This window comes from Globicephala melas, chromosome 11, assembly GCF_963455315.2.
Source record: "Globicephala melas chromosome 11, mGloMel1.2, whole genome shotgun sequence".
Taxonomy (NCBI): domain Eukaryota; kingdom Metazoa; phylum Chordata; class Mammalia; order Artiodactyla; family Delphinidae; genus Globicephala; species Globicephala melas.
The window spans coordinates 81,154,351-81,178,006 of NC_083324.2; the positions used below are offsets into that span (position 1 = coordinate 81,154,351).

Here is a 23,656-nt window from a genome sequence, read left to right on the forward strand (position 1 = left end):
GATTAGGATGCGACTCAGAACATTCACCAAGACCCATCACAGAAAATGATTTGTCTTGTGGGTTTTCACAAAGTGTGGGCGCCTATGTGTGTGCGGGAAATAGATGTGACAGGCGGGGCGGGAATTTTCTTTGTGCCCTTTTGGGAGTCTCCTCTGCTCATATTTCCCGTTGGTGAAAGGGGAGCAGGAGGGCCGTGGGGCTGGACTCGCTCCTAGGAAAACTCCCGAGCGCTTCTCCTTTCTGCTTCCCCCCCCCACCGCCCCCCAACTCTGAGTTGTGTTCCCAGGACTGCAGGGATCCTTCCTCCAGCCGCGTCTTCCAAGCATGTTTATTTCAGTTTTTTCTTAAACACCAATGTCTCCTCTGCTACTTTGGTAAATCTTTCCATAACGCGTCCGTAAAAGATTATCATCCTAAAAAAAGACGAATTTTCGTGAAAGCAACAGGATCCAATAAAGTAGGGTGAAAGACACCAGGTCTCTGCCTCAGTTTCTTCACCTGTAAAATAGCGATAATGCCTCCCATCTCACAGGGCGATTGTGAGCCTTGGGTGAAGTAATAGTACAGTCACAAAACCGAGCACTCTGTGGGATGGATGCAGGCATGTGACAGGTAAGCGTCCATGAATTAATCCTAGAGGAAGAAAAGCAAAATGTGCTTATACCTTTCAGATAACCAGATAAAGGGACTTAGGGAGGAAGAACTATATCATCAAAGAATTTAGCAAACACTAAGCGAAAACAGGCCCCACGGTGTAATGGTTAGCACTCTGGACTCTAAATCCAGCGATCCAAGTTCAAATCTCGCTGTGGACCTGAGGTTTACCTGGTTATCCATCTCTCTGCAAATTTCTGATAATTCTGCTATTTCTACGGAAGCTTTCCCATTCCAGCTCCTAGAAATTTTCATCCGCAGACACATGAGCTAACTTGGGGGAAAAAGTCCTGTCCCTTTCATTAGGTTCAAATACAATTTTACTCTTCATATACTAAATACTTCTCAAAAATACTTTGAGATACTTTTTATTGATCACATGTTACTATTAAACTTGAAAACAACTCAAACTGGGGGGGCGGGGGGAGATTCTTAAAATACGAAGACACTCATTGGAAATAACTAAATATCATATCTCATTTTTAATATATTTTTCTGTTTCGGAGTAGTATAATAATCAGTCACAGCCTTTAAGCATAAAAAATGCAATATATGGGGATAAAATTCCATGACAGCTATAGAACAGAAATGCCTTTGAAAGAGAAAAATAACTCATGAACATTTTTCGACTGTTAAATAAAGGTATACCAAGTACATTTTTAAAGGATGCTAGGGTATATCAAATTGCTCTTAGGTTCCAATGGAAAAAAATCAATGATGGATTGGGCTCTTTTAATGTTCAAATCTTACCATATACTGGCAATTACATTCTTTAGAATGATTTAAATTTATTAAGAAACATTTTAGAAGACCACTGGAAAGCAGTGTGTAAGAGCATCAAAATGTTTGGCAATTCATAGACTAAGGAATTAAGATAGCATGAAGACACTGTCCTTGGTTAAAACAATGAAGTGATGGACCAAAGCAGCCCCCTCACCATCATCTCATTCTCAGACTCATTCATTTCTAATTTTCAGGTGGATTTTTTTCTTCTGTGAATTTCCCATTTGTGTACATCTGATTTAAGATAGCTTATTATGATTTTGTAGGCTTTCATCGAAGCATATTTTTATTAAGCCTTTGTTGCTCAAACTTTTCCTATGCAATAGTTTCCAAGTAAATATTTTTCTTCTGAGTTCTTTTATTATTTGCAACTACATGTTTTATTATTTTATATTTTGTATTTAAGTGACTAATCTATCTGGAACTTGGTTTATTACTGGCTGAGAGGTAAATGTCCATCTTTGTTTTCTCCAATAGGCAAAGTTAGTTATAGCATCACAATTTATTTTAAAATCAATTTTGCCTACCTACTGAATTGAAATATCAACTTTGTCATTTACTAATTTCTACATATCCTTGTATCCATTTTTAAATTTATCTGTTTCCCTCTATGTATATACTTATGACAGTGCTAGGATCTTCTGATTAGATTTTCTTTTAATACATTTTACTGCCCATAGAGCATTCTTCCCCTAGGCTATTTGACATTTTCAGCTGCAGGGGAATAAGAAGATAAAGAGGGGGAGGTTGGAGATTTAAATAATGTTTCAGTTTGTCATTTCAAGTTCCTAGTAAAGAATTGAGAACAAATTGAGATAAGCTGACATATGAACCACTTAGCCTGGGGTAGAGCACAACAGAGTAGATCAAAAACAGCCATGTTACAATAGAATGTATTTTTGTGGGGTAGGGGAATGAAAATACGAGTTCATAAAAAGAGAAGATGTAAAATTTCAAATGTTAGAGAAAACATTTTTTTAAATAGATGATAGTCCATTTAAAAAATAATCACTATGGTATTTAGATTCATTTAGAAGAGTGATGGAACACATTTTGAAATGGCACAATTTACAATGTACTGGAAATCAGGTTCTTTACAACTGTCTGAACTTATGTGAAATTTTTAGATTTTGATCTAAAATTGTACAGGGGGTACATAATTTTTCAGAGGAGCATGCTTTCAAAGTTTGAAGACTACTACTTTAGAGCAGGAGTTCTTAACATGTGTAACACAGTGGCCACAAACAGACTTAGGAGTCAAGTCTTGCTGGCTGTGTGACATTGGGCAAGTGACTTAAATTCAGCTCAGTCTACTTATCTGTAAAATGGGGACAACAACAATACCCTATCTACAGAGATAAAGTTGTCAAACTTCAGCATACATCAGAATCGCCTGGAGGGTTTGCTAAAACGGAATGCTGGGCCCCACTCCCAGAGATTCTGCTTCAGGAGGTCTGGGGTCAGGCCCCCAAATCTGCATTTCTAACAAGTTTCCAGGTGATGCTAATGCTGCTGGCTCAGGGACCACACTTTGAGAACCTTTGGTCTATCTCATAAAGTCATTCATTGTGAGGATTAAAAACGTTAGTACATAAACATTCTTAGAACTCCACTGGCCCACAACAGGTGCTAATACATATTAGCCTATCAGTCAGGATTGGATTCACTGCAAACGAAAATTCTACTCCAGTGGGTTAAACAGAAAGGAGTTAGTATATGTCATTTAGCAAGAGGTCCTGAGGTCAGTCGTCCAGGGCTGGCGCCACTGTTCAAGAATGTCATGAAGTTCTGAGGCTCCCTCTGTCTTCTTTGCTCAATTGTCTTTATTCTGTGGCTTTTATCATCACACTTATAATAGTTGCTGTTCCTCCAGGAATCTTGTCTGAATTCCAGACAGGGAGAGAGAAGAGCAAAGGATACAGGGTAAAGAGTTGATGGAGCACGCCAGCCAAGTCACAGCCCCTCCCTTTATTTTTTAGAGAAGTCACTTGCATTTTAAAAATGTTTCCAGAAGTCCCCCACGAGCGACTTTCACTTGAATCTCAGTGGTCAGACCCAGCTCACATCCCACCCCAACTACAAGAGACAAGAAAGGGAAGGATTTTGGCTTTCTAGCTACCATGGTGGAGGAAATCAAAGGAGAAAGGAGTTTAGGATAAATAATATACAGCATCTGCCTAAAGGGTATCCACGAACACACAGAAACTCATGCAAAATATCAAATGTATGTGTATTTTTTTGAGGAGTCAGTCCACAGCTTTCATTAGATATTTAAAGATCAAAAAAATATGGCTCTCAAGCCCAAATTTCTTGACTCAAGCATCCAAATATTTTAAAAGGATGTCTACTCCTCTGCATGCTCCATCTCTCAGCCATCACATGAAATCAAAAAACCTGAGAGCATGGAAGCCTCTTAATTGCTCTCTCTCTTCCTTTTTTAAAAGATTCTACTGAACTTGTAAATGCCGCTTATGTTATTTAAAAACCTGTTTATAAGTAGTCCTACAGGGTGGTTCTTGCGGTGTGCCTGTGTTTTAATGTGACTTCCCAAATAGATCATATACTTCTTTAAAAAAGGCTTCCTCGTATATTTTCTTCCTGTTTCATTTATATAAAGTTGCGGAACAAAGAGCATTAACTTAAGAATTAAGTTCTTCTGTCCTGAATTTCAGGCTGGCATTAATAACTGGAGATTTAGGTTCCCTGACAGAAGAAACTGGATGACTATTTAAAGAAGACAGGCAGGACTGGATTTATTTCTTTTCTAACTGTTTAAAACACTGAAGTCTGTACTTTGGGCACCTCTGCTTTAACTATCAAAACAGAGCAGCAGTTGACAAACTTATTTGGGGTTGCCATAAAACCATGTTAAATGTTATTATGAATGGTTTCCTTAAGGAATATGGATTCCTGGTGTCAAATGAGATATGAACTCTGGTCGGATATTTATTAGGTATTATGGGTTGAGTTGTATTCCCCCCAAATTCAAACATTTAGGTTCTAGCCCTCAGTACCTCAGAATGTGACCCTTATTTGGAGACAGGGTCTTTAAAGAAATAAAATGAGGAAAAGTTAAAGTGAGGTCATTAGGGTGGGCCCTAATCTAATATGACTGGTGTCTTTATAAAAAGAGGAAAGATGAACACAGTGACACAGAGGGAAGACAATGTGAAGAGACATAGAGAAAGGATGGCCATCTACAAGCGTAGAAAGGCCTGAAACAGATCTTTCCCTCACTGCCCTTCAGAGGGAATCAACCCTGCTGACACTTTGATTTTGGACTTCCAGACTCCAGAATTATGAGACAATATATTTCTGTTGGTTAAGCCATCCAGGTGTGGTACTTTGTTACCACAGCCCTAGCAGACTAGTACAGCAAGGATTCTCTGATGTTGTACAAAAGTTTTCTCTTATTCCTCACATTCAAAGACCACTTCCTTCTTTCTCCATGCAAGGACACGATTATATAAAGGCTGAGCTGTGGCCGAAAATTTGCCCATGCTTTTCATACTTACAAACACTTTCCTAAATATATGGCCCCTCTGATGTCAGAAAGAATATCCCAAGTTTTAGCTTAACACAGAGTGTGAGCAAAAGTGTTGTGGGCAACTTTCATTCTGTCATGTTGCTTAAAAGGAAGTTGCTTGGTCACAATATTTTCCTTCCCTTTCCTATAGGCTGTGATTTGGTTTTGCCCATGTGGACAAGGATAGTACTCTGGAGATCGCAGAGCAGCAAGAAAAGCACAGGCCACTGGAGAACTTTTTGGAGAAGAGCTTCCAGAAATTTCTGACTTGCCTTTCAGCAGGACATTCACATGATAAATAAATTTTCTATCCTACTTAAACCACTGTTACTTGTTCTTTGGGGTTCTAATCATATAAACAACCTAACAAATACATGAAAAAAAAAGAGAATAAAGGGCTGTTAACTGAGGAGGTGGCTAAAGTTTATACACACTTCCCTAGATTATTTCAAGAGTCTCTTAACTGATTTTACTGCTTGGGGTCTTGTGCCTGTCCAACACATTCTCCACATTCTGACTATAAAGTAATCTTTCTAAGATATAAATCTGGTTATGCTACTTCTCATTTAAAACCACTGCCTAGAGTTGTACTGTCCAATATGGTGGCCACTAGCCATATGGAGCTAAAAAAATTAATAAACATTCAATAAAATAAATTCAATAGTACTAGCCACATTTCAAGCATCCAATAGCCACAGGTAGCCAGTGACTACCATGGTGGACAACACCAATGTAGGACATTTCCACCATTATGCAAAGTTCTACTGGACAGCACTGGGCTACAAGATGCATGTCTAAGTCTCCTATAAAGTTCTTTCTCTCCAGACTTACCTGCTGTTGCTATACACGTTACCAGAGGTCAGCAGGCTGTTTCTCAGATCTGCACTGTTTACCATCCTGCTGCCTGGGAATTCTGTCTTCACCTTGCCCATCTGGAAAACAAGAATTCATTTTTTAAGTGTTACCTTCTCTACACACATATACTAAAAAAAAAAAAGCCAGAAGAATTGAACATGATTCAAGACTTATTTCTGAGCGTATCTTCTCTTTTATCTACCATCCCTGCAAAGAATAGCAGATGAAGGAGGTTCTTCAATTAAAAAAAAAAGAAATCAAAACTTAACAAAAAAAACAACTTGATTAGAAAATGGAAAAAGAACTTGAACATTTCACCAAGGAAGATATACAAATGGCCAATAAGCACAGGAAAAGATGCTTAACATCGCTAATCATTAGGCATATGCAAATCAAACCCACAATGATACTACCAACTCACACCCATGAGGATGGCTACTATCAAAAAACTCAGAAAATAACAAGTGTCGACAAGGAGGAGAAGAAACTGGAATCCTTACATACTGTTGGTGGAATTGTAAAATGGAGCAGCTGCTATGGAAAACAGTATGAAGGTTTCTCAAAAAAATAAAAATAGAATTATATGATCTAGCCATTCCACTTGTGGGTACATACCCCAAAGAATTGAAAGCAGGGTCTCGTAGAAATATTTGTACACCCATGTGCAATAGCAGAATTATTCACAATCCAAAAGGTGGAAGCAATCCAAGTGCCCATCAGTGAACAAATGGATATACAAAATGTGGTATATACATACAATAGAATAATAGTCTTAAAAAGAAAAGAAATTCTGACACATGCCACCACAAGGGTGAAACCTGAGGGCAAATACATCCTCAACCATATCTTCAAACATCCCGGATTCTTATACTAAACAATGATCTTGCTTTTCTTTCTTTTTGTTGAAGAAATATCTGCTTAAACATAGAAAAATATTGCTGAGTGCCTCAGATTAGACAGCATAAAATGAGAACTGTCTTCTTCTACTCTGTATTATCCAAGTGTTGGACCCTGCTGATAAATTTCATTCGGAGAACCTCTACACACAAATTAAGTGCTAGTTAGGCCCCAATGCTTCGACTAGACAGTGTCAGAAGAATGGTTTCTGCCCAGAAGAGTAAAGAGTGAGATGCACTTCTTCAATCTGACAGCACCTCAGTGGTTATTATCACCCGCTGCACACTAGCACTACCTAGGAAATTTAAAAGCTCTCTAGATGGTTCTAAAGTGAAGGCAGGCTGGCTGTGGAGACGTACTGTCTGATGACGAACACCCCCCCCTTTACCATTACACAGCTCATATTTACTTGATACCCAGAATCATCAAACTGCACTCAACACAGTCGCAACATTTCTGCCTTGCGGGTAACAGTTTTCCACCAAGTATTATTACCCAGAGCATGCGGACTCTCCAGCACCTGTCGCTCAAGAGCCTGAATGCCTCCCTGCATGCGTCCGTCCCTCATAACCACACCCATAAATAGTGACTCGTTACCTATTACCATCCGCTAGGCCAGGCCACTTCCAGATGGACCGTATTGATGGCGAGTGTGCAGGCCTGTGCCATCTGCTCTCTGGCCAGAGGCGTCTCTGCAGAGTCGTCGACTCCGTTCCGCTCCCAAATCCGCGGAGGCTGTGTTGGGGTCCGGAGGCGAAGCGCCGGAGCTTACTTGCCTTCATCCCCCGCCCGCCCCGACACCTCCTGATTTTTGAAATCTGCTGCTTCTGACCAAGAATGTGCGCCATGGGGGCCAACTTTAGTCCCAGACTTAGGCCTCTCGACATTTGCCCAAGTCCCACCTTTGTCAGGCTGGAGGCTCCGAAGCCTAGCCCTTCTCAAGCCACCTGGAAGAACCAGGCGGTGCTGCCTGGGCACGAGATTCACGGTGTTTGCTCCACAGCCCGCAGAGGCCCACTGACCGGAACACAAAACGACGAACTCTTCCGCCCTGGGGGTTGAATAAAGGATGGTTTACCTCCACTGACGTCATTTCCAGGTCCGCTCTAGGAACCTGGGAGGTTTCTGCGTCTCTGTGGTTATTTCTAGCTGTTAAAGCTTCACGTGCCTTTAACTCGGTCCTAGGCCTTGCCTTCTAAATGTGCTGGGAAGGTTTCACAGAGAAATTATTTGGGAAAAACTTCAAAAGTATATATGCAGGGCTTTCCTGGTGGCGCAGTGGTTGAGAGTCCGCCTGCCGATGCAGGGGACATAGGTTCGTGCCCTGGTCCGGGAAGATCCCACATGCCGCGGAGCGGCTGGGCCCGTGAGCCATGGCCGCTGAGCCTGCGCGTCCGGAGCCTGTGCTCCGCAACGGGAGAGACCACAACAGTGAGAGGCCCGCGAACAGCAAAAAAAAAAAAAAAAAAAAAAAGAATAGTACAATGAATTCGATGTTCATATCTCACACCTTCAACAATTATCAACTCACGGCAATCTTATTAACATATAACCCAACCCTCATTCCTCCAGACACGTGTCATTGGTAAATTTAACACAGCCTAGACTAAGATGAAACGAGTTAGACACTTGCCTCGGGCACAAAATTTAAGAGGCTGCCAAAAAGCTTAGCAATAGACACAAATAATATTTTAAAGCAATATTTTTAAATGAAAATTAATGCAAAAAATCCGTAATGAGTACAGTATGTTAAATAGAAAATCAGTATTACTGATTTTTCCTTCTGCTTAGCTCCTATATGACTGACACAATACTGAAACTAAAGTATCTCTAAAAGATAAGGATGCTTTTGAAAAACATAATCACAATATCCTTATCACATCTAAAAATAATAACAAAAATAAGATCAAGTGTCGAATCATTGTTCAAATTTCACCAGTTTTATATATTTTGTAAATATATTCTATAATATATATTATAAAAATCATACATATATACAAGATATATATATCATATCTATGTGTTTTACAAACAATTCATTGGACATATATATTTCAAGTTTTTTGAAACTATAGTTTCTCTCTTTCTCCTTTTCATGTGTTTGTAGAAGAAACCTGAGATTTTGTTTCCCAGGGACTTTTAAGAATGCACACATCAGAAAACTCAAGTCACTCGCTCCAGTGTAGGGGAGGGAAAATAATCTTTCCCTCTACCCTTCGAAATTCTCAGCTAGGTCCCCTGTAACAAAAGACAGATTAAGAGGAGAAAAATATACAAATGTATTTAAGTTTTTGTGATATGGGAGCCCTCATAAGGAAATGAAGACCCAAAGAAGCAGTTAAGAGTTGATGCATATATACTGAATCAGAAAAAGAGTAGTAACATTATGAAACCATGACAAGGCAAAGGGACTTGGGCTAGGTGAACTGACTAGGGAGATATAAGGGTTAATTTGTAAAGATTTCCCTCAGCCTCAGCTTTCCATCCTTAATAATAGGAATGTTACTTTTCTCAGAGTATAAGGAAGACATCTTTCACATGGAAATTTTATCTCCTACTTTAAAGAAAAAGAAGGAAAATTAGAGTGTTCTTCTTATAGCTGCTATTTTTCAACTGCCTTTAGCTCAAAATAATCCTTATGCCAAAATGGCATATTTGGGGCATACTCTTCCACCCTTCACCAGCTTCAGTCTATTTCCTAATGGCAAAGCCCACAGATCAGCAAACCTACCTCACAACAGCAGACTTTGCAGCTGGACCACCTGAAACTAGAGATTGTTCCAAGACTTATATGAGCAGGGAAAGCTAGAGTACTAGATCCTTTCCCTTACCAGCTTTCTTCAGCCACACTGGCCATCTGTCCCTACAGCATTGCAAGGTCGCTTGGTTTTAGGGCCTTTGGAGTTGCTGTGCCTTCTCTTCCAGTGCTTTGCCTCAAATCATTCATGGCTGACTTTTTCCACATTCCCTTATCAGCTTGAAAGTGACCTCTGCAGAATGCCCTTCCCTGGCCACCCCATCTAAAATAATTTTCCACCCAGTCTTCTCCATCATACCACCCTGTCTTATTTTCTCATAAGTATAAAACACCTACCACTACTCAGAATTATCTTGATCCTTCATTTGTTTACTTGTTTGTCTCTCCCACTAGAATGAAAGCTCCATAAAAGCAAACTCTTTGCCTATTTTGTGCACAGATTGGAAACCTGTTGAGGTCACAGGTGAGTAACAAGGAGGGGCTTGAGGGAGAACTCTCTTAGCTAAAAGATATCTCTTAGATAAAAGATATCTCTTAGATATCTCTTAGATAAAAGTATCTAAGGTCCATTTGTTACCAATTCCATAGACATAGATCATCTGAAGCATTATGTTATCATCAAAGGTTTGGCGACAAACTTCCAACAGGCCTGGTCTGGGAAAGCTGTCTTGGGAAAGCTGATACCTGAGTATGAAGTTTATGTGAATGAAAGAGTAAGACAGTAGGAAAGAGGTAGGAATGCGAAGGTATCTCAGATAGTGGTAATGGTGGGTAATGATACTAGGATGGAGTAGTGGGGCAAAAAGAAAATCAAGGAATTTGGACAAGCATAGAGATATAAAAAGAGAAATAAGGATCATAATCAGTGGAATGGGTAAAGAGAAAAGATTATCATGGCTGTGGGACAGCACAGGAAAGAAAAGAGAGAAATCTGGTGTCTGTCAATCAGATAGATGAGTAAAACGATCAAGGTCCATGAAGGAGTAGGATCTGTAGGCTGATCTATAATGGGTAAGCCTCACTGTGCAAAAGCCAGCTAAAAAGTCAGAAGTCATTCACAGTGTTCCCAGTGTCAAGGCCTTCTCTTATACTCCATCAATTGCCTAAACTCCTTTAAGTTTTACTTTACCTCAAATATGGACCACAGCTTTTTTAACTGGATTTTTTTGGCCTTTATTTCCCACCATTTATCTTTACCACAACTGCAGCAGACAATGTTGATAGCTAATCAGTGTTCTCAGTTTCAGAAAATAGAATCCACTCTAATTAAGTAAAATTAAAAGGGATTTCTTATGAGTTTACAGAGTTTCTTGGAGACCAGAATCAAGTGTGGACACTACACTGTCAGAAGCACCCAGCCATGAAAATGCTTCGGTAGAAATCTTACTGCTGCCACTTCTGGTTCCACAAAATCCTAGACTGTAGTTGCAGGTAAACTAAAATATCCCAACAACCACGCACGTGTGAAAGGATTTCAATCTAAAATTGAACCAGAGGATATGAAATAGAGAATCTCACACATGCACCCTCAGAAGAATGGAAGATAAGAACTGAGGGACTGATTTCCCCTAAATGCCTGATTTACAGAAGACAGAGACTTATCTCCTGATCCATGGATAGCCGCTAATCTGGCTAGACTTCCCCCCCTTTACACTCCTTGCCCGTAAATACAGCCACCCCAAGCCCTCAACAGACCCACCCGTTGCTTGCTACATGTTGCGTTTCTTGAATTGCAATTCCTCTGCTATTCCCAAATAAACTCAATTTCTGGTCCTTTTAACTTGCCTCAGTTTACCTCTTTATTTAGACTGACATATGCCAGAAGAGCTATCCAGGCTTTATCTCACAATATTCATTTCTCCAAAGTCTCGCACGAGTACGTCTGCTCAGCCAAAGCTACGTGACACAGGGAATCCTAGTGACAAGGAGGTCTGAGAAATGTAGCTTTTAGTGCTGCAGGCCCAGTGTATTGAAGGCACACTACAACGGGATGGCAGAGGTGTAGAGGAAGCCAGTCTATACTACTGGTCACAGTTGCTACCTCGTATCCATTTCACCCTTTTTCCTTCTTAATATAATTCTGATTTTGTTCAGATATGCACTACTCATGCACATAAACTGGATAACTCAGGAGATTCTACCCCCCTTTTAAGTTCCAGGGGCAATTCATGATTAGTCTATGATAAATATCTATGTCCTGAGCCTTTATAGGCGATTAATTTACAAATTTAGGTTTAAACCAGTGAGCAAAAGCGTTCCCTTGCTGGCTATTATCAGTTCAGAGGTAGGGAAGGGATCTAAATGGTCATAATCAAGCTTTCTTTCATGATTGTAAGAAGTTATGATTTCCTTTTGAATCATGAGCAAAGAAAACTGTCCAAGGTTGCCGCGGGGGCATCATAAGGCATGGCCCGTATGGGGATCGAACCCACGACCTTGGCGTTATTAGCACCACGCTCTAACCGACTGAGCTAACAGGCCTGCATGCCGATTATGGCTCTTCGTTAATATTTTTAACAGCGTTGACTTCGTGGAATTTCTTTACCATTAACAGGAATTTCATCAGTCGTATTTCCACCGGGCCCACTTTTCGTTAAAAGAGAAAGTAAAGAAGAAAGCTCTGTGTTGGTAAAGAATGAACCTTGTCTTTCAGGACATCCTTTCTTGGAACCAATGCAAATTCTTTTGTAACAAGTACAAAAACCACTTGTAATGAAAATGGCAAATTGAAACATTCGATTGTAAGGACTTTGATGTATTTGCATCTTTGAGACCACAGTAAAGGATGATAAGAGATGGGAAAAGAGTCTTCCAACCTGCAGACTCTTTGGGAATGAGAAGAATGCGTGGTTGGAAGGAATAAGAGCAGTATTTTTAAAGAACAACTAATTTAAAGCAATCCATCCATCCATCCCTGAGCAAAAATTAAAAGCTTCCTTCCACAAGGAAATAATGGAAATGTAATGCATATGACCTTGATAATGAGGCTGAGCTAGGAAAAAACTCATCGTGAAAAAGCTCTAAAATGAACCCAGGAAATAGTAATGAACAAAACTTTGCATGAACAAAAGAGGAACTACATCTGAGGTGAGAAAAGTCAGCTGATTCTTAGGACAGGTGGAAAAGAATATACATTGAATTTGGGAATGAATGTAGTGTTGTGAGAATAAAATAGACCTGCTTTTTAAGGTTGATCCCAGAATTGCTATGCTATACTGCAGTTCTGGTTTTTCAACATTTACTATTTAGACATATGTACCATATGTCTAAATAAAACACACTATTTATGTGTTTTAAATGAATTAACATATTTAAACATAACAACTAACTTATGAGGTGGGTATTATAACCATGCTCATTTTACAAATAACCAATGACAGAATTTAGAATCAGCATTCTCATCATTTAGCTCTAGAGAACTTCCTTTTAACTAAGTCACTAAACTGCTTCTTAAAATCATGTTCATCATTTTGTTGCTGGATTACTATATTCTGAGGACCCTCCTATTCAAATAACCAAATTCATAGCATCTTGATTTATACCCCAGGGTATTAATTGGTTCAATTTTCAATTAATATTAATCTCACCACTAATATTGTATATGTAACATAGACCTGAAAACTCCTATCCCAGATAAGGAACTCTGAGCATCAGCCATGTGCACTGCATTATTATGGCAGGGTAATTCCTTCTAGGAATTTTACTCTATTATTTAGTAATTCACTTTCTCTTCTTGGTTCTCCAATAAGGAAAGGAGGTACATTGAGAGCAAACACCCTAGAGATTGATTGATTTTTTTTCTCCCTCTTTGTTTTACTCTGAAGTTTTTTTTTCTTTTTATATTATACAATTATTTATAAAGGTTCATTGTAGAAAATTTAGAAGGTGTGGCTAAACAAAAAGAAAAAAATAAATATGGTCCATAAATTCCACCATCTGGAGGGAATTACTGGTCAGCACATTTGTTGAATGTCCTTTAATATATGTGTGTACACATTCTCGTTGAATTTACACTTTTAAGGTCATATACATATATATATATATATATATATATAAAATGTCAGACTTACAGAAGAAGTGCAAAAATAATACAAAGAACTCCTATATACTCTATACCCATTTTCAGTAATTGTTAACACATTTTCTACATTTGTTTGGTTTTTTGTTCTCTCTTCATATGTACTCATTTTTCCCCCCTGAATCATTTGAGAGTTAGTTGCAGTGTATTTTTTTTAAGAGATCATATTCACGCGCACACAGTTTTTTGTACTCTAATTTGTCGATTAGCTATATTTCCTTCATATCTTTTCATGAAGGACAATAATTGCCATGCTGAAAAGTGAGAGAGATCAATAAATATTTGTTGAAATTATACCTAATTTTATTTGATTATTGAGCAGCTTGGGAGCCCATATTCAAACCTCTTTGAACATTATATGGCTTAAGAAAGTGCTTTATTTCACATTATAAGAGAAAATTATGGATATCATCTCCACCACCTCCTTCCTTGGGTTGGAAAAGCCTACACTTTGTACAATGGTTAAGAAGTTTGTAGAGTGAGTCAACTTCTGGCTGGCAGGACCAACTCATTTTAAAATAAACTCTGATTTGACAGTGTACAAAGTTGAAAGTGCAATTTGGGACATCCAATATATACTAAGAGAAAAATGCAAATGCAAAACAGTGAATAAATAATTATGCTATCTTTCGTGTGGAAAAACAAGAAAAAATAACAATCAATATACATGTTTACTTGTATATGCATAAAGAAAACCAATAAGGATAAACGAAAAATTAAGGACAGACTTTACCTATGCGAAGTGATGGAGAAAAGAGGGCTGGTGGAGGATAAGAATGGAAGTGAAACTTTCCAATGTATCTATTTTTAGTTTCTACTTTTTTAAACATGTGATTGTCTTATTTATGCAATAAAAACAAAATTAAAAATGTTTAAAGTATGTATACCTTTCATGTTGGTATAAATGTGCAGAGTGTATAAAACAAAGATCTTTTGTCATTTTTTCTACTTAAGTTTTGGACAATTTTTCTTTCTATTTTTAAATCTTGTTTTCTTTAGACGGAACTGGGGAGTACAGAATGACCCAGAGGGAGCAATATGAAGAATGGGTGGTTTTACAATTTGTTTTCGGAGGAAGCAATCAAATAACCCAGTTTTTTCTCCAAGAAATAGTTTCCTTACAGGAAAACAAAACAAAATGAAATAAACAAAGAATGGCTCTCTGTTGTACCTTTCACCTGCAGGTTTCTGCTACTGTTGTGCTTTGTGAGTTGGAGAAGCGCCTGGAGCCTAGAAAAGGTACCAGGCCTTGTGGGGGGCGGGGTGGGGGTCTGTTTACTCCACCCAAACAAGGTTCTAGAACCCCCTAGCAAGGAAGTTAGAAGGAAATGTGATAGTCACTACGTTCAGAGACTCTTCCTTCCTCTTTGCAGTTTGCACGCCAGGTACAGAACTCTAGCATTCTAGGGTAGGTTTACTCTTTTGGGGGACAGAAAAGGTCAAACCGGATTGGCCCGTGTGGGGATCGAACCCACGACCTTGGCGTTATTAGCACCACGCTCTAACCATCTGAGCTAACCGGCCGGAACAATATGAGTATTCTTCACATTACCAATGATACTTAAACAGCATTGTCTTGCAGTTTACACTGGGAAGAGAGAGTTGCTTCTTTGGCCGGGGAAATGGATGAGGAGGGAAGAAAAAGCTTCTTATTCTGTCTCAAGGAAGTGTCCTTCTTCCGGGAAAACTTAATCTTTCTCAAACATCGGATTCTGGCCCGAGAAGACTCAGGCCAACGTCCCCAGTCAGGGCTTCCTGAGACCGCGACGTGTGAATCACGGAACTGACCATTGAGCCGCCACAGACCTCGAAGGACTCGGCTCCTGCGCGCGGGATCCAGATTCCTCTCTGCTCCTGGAGACCATTTCGGGCAGGTCAGCTCCTCTTGGAAGCCTCGGGACGCGGGAACCTGCACCCTGTGGCCGCCTGGCCCCGGGGTCCTTCCGCGGTCACCGCGACCCTGAGTCCTCAGCTGTGCTTTCGGGCCTCCCTCTCCGCGCGGGGGAGTCACGGCCTTTGTGCTGCAGTGCTGGTCATCGAACACTTGAGTGGCTGGGGTCCGCGGGAGGGAAAGAACCTTGCGGATGGCTTCTCAAGAGCATCTGACCGGCCGTGTCCTTGGGTAGAACCAAAGACAAGGGATGTCGAAGCCAGGACGTGTCAGGGATCAGGTCAGTTATCTGGACCTGAGAGGAACGTTGGGATCTGAAAGGGAAGGAGAAGCCGAGGCCCCAGTTGGGCAACTCAGTGGAAAGAGGCGGGAAACCTCCTTCGAGAGGCATAACTGAGAAATGCACCCTTTCCAGGCCGAAGTGCACCCTGATCCACCTGCGGGCAGGTGTCAACCCAGGGAGGGGCCAGTAGAGCAGCTAATTCCTGAGTCACCCTCTGCTCTCTTTGCTGGATTCTACTTCTTCCCTCCTTCCCACCACGACTGTTTCTGTTAAGTTAGGGGTAGTAGTATTTTTCAGAAGTTAATTGATTTGTGTACATTGTAAAAAGCCTTCTTTATGCTCTCTCCCGCCGTTTATAAGTACATGTGTGCATGTATATCTATATATATTACATAGTTTCCTTTCGGATATGCACTGCTAGTATATAAAGTGTTTAGTCTTTGGTATTCACGGGGTTTTTTTCCCCCTAGAAATGAGAATCATATCCTTTGACTAGCTAAATTTGCCATTTATTTTCTAACTTTCCATTTCAATCCTTTGCTTTTAATATCATAAATGTAAATGATTCTTCTGGTTCTTTAGCACCTTTCACTAAATTTGTACATCTTCCAAATCAACTTGCAGGTGTCTTCATTTGTTTTGTTCCGTGGTGAAAATTTTGAAAGTTTGTAGAGCAGAATATTATTAGTACTATCTATCATTCCTGTTTTACTAGGGTACTTGGTATGGTTAAGTGATTTTTGAAAATCTGGCCACATTCAGACTTACTTTGATAGTAGGCCACAGTCACTTGCTTTTGGTCATAGGTCAGTTCCCTGGAAAATAGACATTGAGATGGAGATTTGTGTGCAGGAGTTTTACTGGGAACACTCTTAGAATCAACAGCAGTGAGAGGGTGAGGGAAGTAGGATTGGGAGGAGGCAGAAGTTGAACTTGCTGTTGTAACAGCGGCCTCAGCTGATCTCACTGGGATATCTGAACCTGAAATGGCCCTTCAGTAATGTTCTGAACTGAGGCTGGATTTGAGCTGCACCCAGGGGTAGGTATAACTTTGAGCAAGGTGCCTTTTTTCCCTTGAGGACAGGGCACAGAGACCAACCCAGTAGTAAGCCATCAGAAGTCAACATTCCTGAAGTGGAGAGATAAGTGCTGCCATCCCGAGGATGATGTGACAGGTGCAACAAACACAGTTCTTCCAGCAACCATGTGTCAGACATGTGCTAATCGTTGACCAGTAACGCCTCAACACACTAACAGAGAAGAGAGCAGGTGTGGTTTGAACAAAATGCTGGTTAGTAGAAAGCCATTTCATTTTTTCTCTTGGGACAAAAGTCTTTGACCCCTGCTGCCAGAGTTTATAGTCTAGTGAATCTAGTGGTGTCCACGCTGGAACAATTTCCCAGGAGGAGATAGTCATCTTAATCTAGTCCCTGTATTTATTCTTCCAAAAGAACATTTTTTCCTTGGTTTTGACTGAGACAAGGTGTCTTTTTTTTTTAATATATATATATTTTTTAATCACCTGGTAAACCAGTTACTAGACTCATTAGAGCAGAGGTGTGTAAAATTGTGTTCAAATGATATGTAACCAAATGCCACAGCAAGTAAGGCTCCGTGGCTTAGTTGGTTAAAGCGCCTGTCTAGTAAACAGGAAATCCTGGGTTCGAATCCCAGCGGGGCCTGCTCCTACCCTGCTGAGTGATTTAATGTGGTAAAAAAGTATTTTTCTCTGGGTGATTCCAACTTGAATTGACACCCGATGAATCTTCCAATACTCAGGACTTAAGCTTTGCTTGGGAAAAACGGATTACTTGTAGAAGAGGACAGAGGTAGAAGGTCGAATAATAACCGGAGAAGCATTCCGAATATACATACTAAGAGTAATTTAAGGACCCTGAATATTTGTCCGAACCATGATATTAGCAGTGGATAGCTAGCCTAGCCTAGCAGAGGTTTGCCCCTTTAGCCAACTGTTTGATCAAGTGATGGAGATTCAACAGCTTTAAATACATGCCCTTTCAGATATCCTTTGGATTTGCCTGATTACTGAGAGGTTTGATTATTTTTTCAACCTCAGACACACTTCGCATAGAGTTGGCACTCAGTTTTTTTTTACAATGAACTATTAAATGGCTAATGGCTTTTCTAATTTCAAGGTCATAAGTAGAAGTATTTATCAAGTACCTTTGAGGGACAATGGATAGTGCACTGAAGACAGAGACCCATGGTCAATGGGGGTGAGTTTAAATCCTCTACCATTGAATCATTCTTGCTACTCACCATTTCTCCTAGTAAACCTGCAATTTTCCCTTGCATTTTTGCTCCTACCTCTATTCTAAAGGAAGAATAGAGGAAGGTAAGGGGAAGAAATTAAAGAGCTAAAAACCCCTAATTTAAACTTTAAATTGAGTATTGTAATAGCTGTTTCTACTTTTTAAGTGATTCTGGACTCTAGGACATCACTGAAATTTTTGAAAAGAGAAGAATATGATGCCATCTTAAGAGAAAAATGGTTAGTGACAAAACATATAAAGCATCTAACAAGAGTTTCGAGACAGATGAAAAAAGCATTTTGAGGTCTGAAGTCTTAGCCTCTTTTCTAGACAGATTTTTACATAAAAGTTCTGAAAAACACATCAAATCCTAAAAACAAATGTGTTTCTGTTTTATCTGCAGTTTCTTTTGGCATTCTAAGATATATCTTAAAATAATTTGTCAGACTCTACAAATGCCCACTCCCCCATACTTAGAAATGTGCACAGAATTCTACAAGCAATGATTGCACCCTAAGTACCTTCTTGCTTCTCACTGTCATGGGCCAACAGATTAATTACACCTTTGTTGAGCATCAGGTATGCAAATGTGTCAGAAGACTGACATTTTAAAGAACGCCTTAAAATGGAATTGAATCTAATCAGTAATATTCTGTACCTCCAGAAATATTAACTACTTAATAGTACTAAATGATAAAACTATCGTTATTCTATAAAACGGCTTTAAACAAATAATGGACATTCACAATCGTGTCTTTGTTAAAGGGACTTCTCTCTAACTGAAATGCTATTTCATTCTTGACCTAAACAATTCTTCATTCAAACTTCCTCCCCCATTAAATGTGTCCTGGCTTGGGATCCTCAAAGGGACAGCTCCTCTTTTGTGCTCTCAGTGTAGGCCTGACGTTGTCTTAGGCCAGCTGTGTGGTTCTTTCTTCTTCATGGCCAGCTATTCATTTCTCGTGTTGGGCACTGGATAAAGTTTGGTGAACCGATTCGAATGGAAAGTCCCTTAAAAAGGTGGACGGTAAGGCACGGTGATGATGGAAAATGTTGGGGGGAGAGAAATGATTAAGAAGTGTTTCCACTTGGTGCCCACACACTTAGGTGTGTGAAGTGAATATGATAATGACTACACTATGGAAAACTACTTCCAAACATTGTTACTCTGCAGACTCAACTGAGATCTTCTGGATTCAACTGTCCTTGTTTCCTGCTACCATACTTTCTTCTCTGTGTCTACAATTCCCCATAAGCAGCACACCAAACTTAGGAGTCTTGAACATCCACAGATTGCTAAGTTTAAAGTTCTCTGAGCCTTGCACCTAAACCACGATCACACATGGAAAACTTGAAAGCACTCAGCACTCTCCAGGGCTGACATTTACATCTTGTCTCTGTTGTGGAGTCTCTGGAGCTGACCCTTCCTTGGCTGCCTGCCTAGAGCTGATCTTTCAAAATATCCATGTCTGAAAGAGATGTCTCCCTAATATCAAACTCATATTTCCATTGCCACCTGCATTTCACATGAGTACCACTTGCACAGTACACCATGATCTCAACTGATCATCAATCCCACTGGAAATCTGTGGTAAAACTTGACTCCTCCCACTGCCTTACCCGACCAATCAAATTATCTCAAAGTCTTCCTGATTTTACCTTCAGCATATGTGAGGTGTCCTTCCCTTCTGTTCATCTGTTGGTTCCTATTTGGATATTCAACATCTCTTCTTCACCACAATCTACAACAGCCTCTTCCTGTTCTCCCTGTCTCCAAGACTGGCCATCTGAAGCCATTCTCAACACAGCAGACAAAAATCTCTGGCTTAAAATACAAAACATAATTTCCTCCTTAAAATTTCCCAATCTTAAACCTTTCTTCTTTTTCTAATATATGCATTTAAACCTATATATCTCCCTCTAAGCACTGTTTAGTTGCATGTTTTATTTTCATTCTTTCAGTTCAAAGTATTTTCTAGTTTCCATTGTACTTATACTTCATTCAGAAGTGCAATGCTTGTTTCCCAGCATTAGAATTTTCTAATTATCTTTTTGTTATTGACTTCTCGTTTACTTCTGTTATTGTCAGAAAACATTTAAAAATTGTTTTATTCCTTTAAAATTTATTGAGACTTGTTTGAAGGCACTTGTTTGTTTTGGTGAATTTTTAATATGCACTTGAGAATAATGTGAATTCTGCAGTAGTTGCGTGTAGTCTGAATGTCTGTTAGGTCAAGTTGATTGGTTACTAGCTATGGTTCATCTTCTCTATCCCTACTTATTTCCCCTTTTCCGTCCGTTTCTCATCAGCTGCTCAAAGTGGTCTTTAAAATCACCAACAATGATTGTGCTTATTGTAGTTCTTGTTTTAGTTTTCTCAGTTTTGCTTCATATAAGAATTGATATGTCTTCTTGCTGAATTGATCATTTTATCATTATGAAGTGTTCCTCTTTATCTTTAGTATGACTTTTTACTTTGATGTCTACTCTGTCTCATATTGTATACCCACACCAGCTTTCTAATGGTTGATGTTTTCATGGTTTATCTTTCCCCGTCACTTTACTTTCAATCTTTTGTCTTATTTTTCAAGTGTATGTCTTGTAAGCAGGACACAGAGGGCTCCTGTTTTTCTTTGTTTTATTTTACTATTTAGCCTGCCAATTTCTGCCTTTTAATTGTTTATTCCATTTACATTAAATGCAATTATTTATATTTGGGTTTAAGTTGGTCATCATAATTTTTTTCCATTTGTCCTACTTGTTCTCTGTTTCTCCTTCCCTACCTTTCTTTGAATTAATATTTGTTATTCCATTTAATCTTTGTTTAACCTAACATGTAGTATCGTTTCTCTTCAGCTTCTTTTAAGATGTTTTTATCTTTGTTTTTCAAGAATTTCAACATAATTTGGCTAGTTATAGTTTTCTTTATGTTTATCCTTGTTGTTATTTGCTGAACTTATTGAATCAATGAGTTGTTGTCACATTTTTTTCCCCATTGAGCTATAAGTACCCTTAAGATTAGAGCATCTTAATGTATGTAAACTACGCTTTGATTTAAAAAAAAAAAAACCCTTCAATGATAACGTCTATACTCCAAGAATTATAGGTTAGTCTCCAATCTCTCATCATATTCAGATTGAAATCTACCTTCCCCTCTTTGGAAGGCACATCCCTCTTCCCTCTGATCTTGCTCATATATTTCCATTTAAGTCTCATTTCTTTCCATGCCTTGCTTCAAATTCTTGGATTCCCACCCCCGCTCCACTCCATGAACTATTCCCACTTCATTCAGTTCCCAGTAACAAAATTCCCTTTCTACCTCTCTACAACCATCATACTTCTTTTCATCTATGAAGTCTTAGATTTGGTGTCATTTTCTCTGGGAAGCCTTCAGAGGCATGCCAGTTTTTTGGCTGTTGGAACAGATTTCTTCTGAACATTGTGGTAGATATATTTGGTAAACGCATTTCTATTCATGTATAATATTGTTAATTTCAAAAAATATGGAAAAATTTCAGAGACCTAGGGCATCAAGGAATACCTTCACATGTTCGTTATGTGTGTCCACTTTCCGTAGTGTAGCGGTTATCACGTTCGCCTAACTACGCGGTAGGTCTCCGGTTCGAAACCGGGTGGAAACAGGTCTAGCTTCTCCTACTGTTACTTCTGAGTTGTTTCCCATTTCGGCACGAAACCTGTGCTTCCTTTTTGTGGTGCCAGACTTCAAAACATACACAGACATTTGCGCTTCTTTTGAGGTCCAGGGGTTTAAAATGAAAAGCGGTCCCGACGCCACCTGCGCTGAAGCCCGGGTCTCCCCGCCGCCCCTCCCGCGCAGGTCGCGGGCCGCTCTTTCTCCTCCTGCACTCGGCGTCCTCCCACTGGAAGGGCCGAGAGGCCCGAATGGTGTCAACCCGAGGAGACACCCGCTGCACAAGACCCCGGCCTGCGCTGCGCGGGAGACACTGGCTCCCTTGGACGTGTGGGTTTTCTGCAAAGTGACTTTCTCCTGAACTTCAGAGGAAGAAAAGCGCTCCACTTCGAAACTGAGCAGCGACCGCACAACTGTCCAGTTATGCTTATTCCTATTGATACCATCCAGTAGTTCCAAAACTCATCAGGCGTAGATGGGGAAGAAGAGTTGTGGGGAGGAGTAAGGGCGGGGGGTTTGAGTAAGAGAAGAACCCTGCCCTCAAAAACACCCTGGGTATCTGCACTGGAGAAAGGCGACTCTTCCCTGCATTTTCGGGACCGCCCCTTCCCCTCCGTTCCCACCACCCCAGGAAGATCCTCTGGGTCTGCTTCTCGGCGGGGCTTGATGTTAGGCTATTCAACTCCAGTGGGTGTCCCCCCGCAGGGGGAAATGCCGGATCCGCCCCCTCCCCCCACGCCACCCCCAGGCTCAGGGCGGACTCGGGGCCCTCGCTTATCGTTGATTCCTTTTCTTCAGCGAAATCAACGCAACTTTTTCCTAAAACTCGGCATCTGGCATCCAGCTCAGGCGGAGACCGTCCCGGATGAAAGGAAGGATCCTTACCATTTCTGAAATCAGGTATTCGGGCAGTTTGAGGGATTTCCCGGAAATAAGAAAGGGTTGAGAAGTTTGGTGACTTGTTTGTGTATATTTTATGATATATTTTGCTAAAAACCATTAAGGAGGACAGTTTTTTCTTTTGGAATGGACATAACACAGGAAGGAGGGTGCTTCCGCTTTCCAGACCCACCTTCAGGGAAATTATTTCGTCTTGCAAGCGTTCAACTCAGTTAACATCCGTGCCTGCACGAAGTGACCACACAAGGGCGACAGAGATTGAGATCTCCGAATGGGAAGCAGGGGCTCCGATTTTGCCCCTACCAGCCTCTAGGAGGGTTCTCACGATACTTGAGGTGAATTCTTTCAAACTTATTGGGGGAATTTAACTGGTTTTTCCTTAGAGGTTAAGTCACACCAGATCTCATATTCTGGATATTTTGTCTAGATAAAGGCAAGAGGAGGCAGAAACAAGCATTTTAAGAGTCTGAACCACACTACACGTTGTAGATGTCATATTGTATGACACATTACGTATAACTGCTCCAAATACCAACTCTTAAGTACTTCTCCACCCTCATGTCACAGCTCACTGTCTCTTGCAGTCTGTGTTCCATACTCATGGGTCTTCAGGTAATCAGTCTCTCTGCACGTGATGTCCCCTCTAGTTGAAGAACTTTGTGCTTGCCTCATTGCTTAGTTATCTCTTGCTCGTGCTTAGATCTCAGCTGGATTATTACTTTCTCAGGGAAGACTTCCTTAAAATCCCTAAGTGAACGTCCTGTATTACTCACAGTATCATGTATTCTCTTTCCCAGCACATTTTACATTTATCAGTGTGATAACTTTCTTAATGTCTGTTTCTCTCACTGGAATGTAGTAAATTGCATGAGGGTAAGAGCAGTGTCTAGTTTTGCTCATCAATGAATCCACACTGCCTTGCATATACCTGATACAAAATAGACACTCAGTAGATACTGGTGTTAAGATTGAACCCTTACATGATTCTCTGAGGAAGGTATTCTTTTCCTAATTTCACTGCAAGACTCAGTATCTCAGTAATTTGAGATACTGAGTCTTGCAGTGATTGCCTATCTGGCCTAAGTGTGGATCTAGTGTGTGTGTT

The 23,656-nt window shown here is 40.1% G+C and overlaps 1 long non-coding RNA gene and 3 other non-coding genes across 4 annotated transcripts; 1 reads left to right on the top strand and 3 right to left on the bottom strand.

Moving 5' to 3' along the window:
* Window positions 1-1,007: 1,007 nt before the first annotated feature.
* LOC132598136 (uncharacterized) lies at window positions 1,008-7,762 on the bottom strand. Its single transcript, XR_009565879.1, has 3 exons — window positions 7,314-7,762; window positions 5,796-5,896; window positions 1,008-3,320 (listed from the first exon to the last, which is right to left on the bottom strand). It is a non-coding gene; the product is annotated as an uncharacterized lncRNA (long non-coding RNA).
* A 4,119-nt stretch (window positions 7,763-11,881) lies between these two features.
* Window positions 11,882-11,955, bottom strand: TRNAI-AAU (transfer RNA isoleucine (anticodon AAU)). The gene has a single exon. It is a non-coding gene; the product is annotated as a tRNA-Ile (tRNA).
* Window positions 11,956-15,002: 3,047 nt separating this feature from the next.
* Window positions 15,003-15,076, bottom strand: TRNAI-AAU (transfer RNA isoleucine (anticodon AAU)). Its single transcript has one exon. It is a non-coding gene; the product is annotated as a tRNA-Ile (tRNA).
* Window positions 15,077-17,334: 2,258 nt separating this feature from the next.
* On the top strand, window positions 17,335-17,408 carry TRNAT-AGU (transfer RNA threonine (anticodon AGU)). Its single transcript has one exon. It is a non-coding gene; the product is annotated as a tRNA-Thr (tRNA).
* Window positions 17,409-23,656: the final 6,248 nt, after the last annotated feature.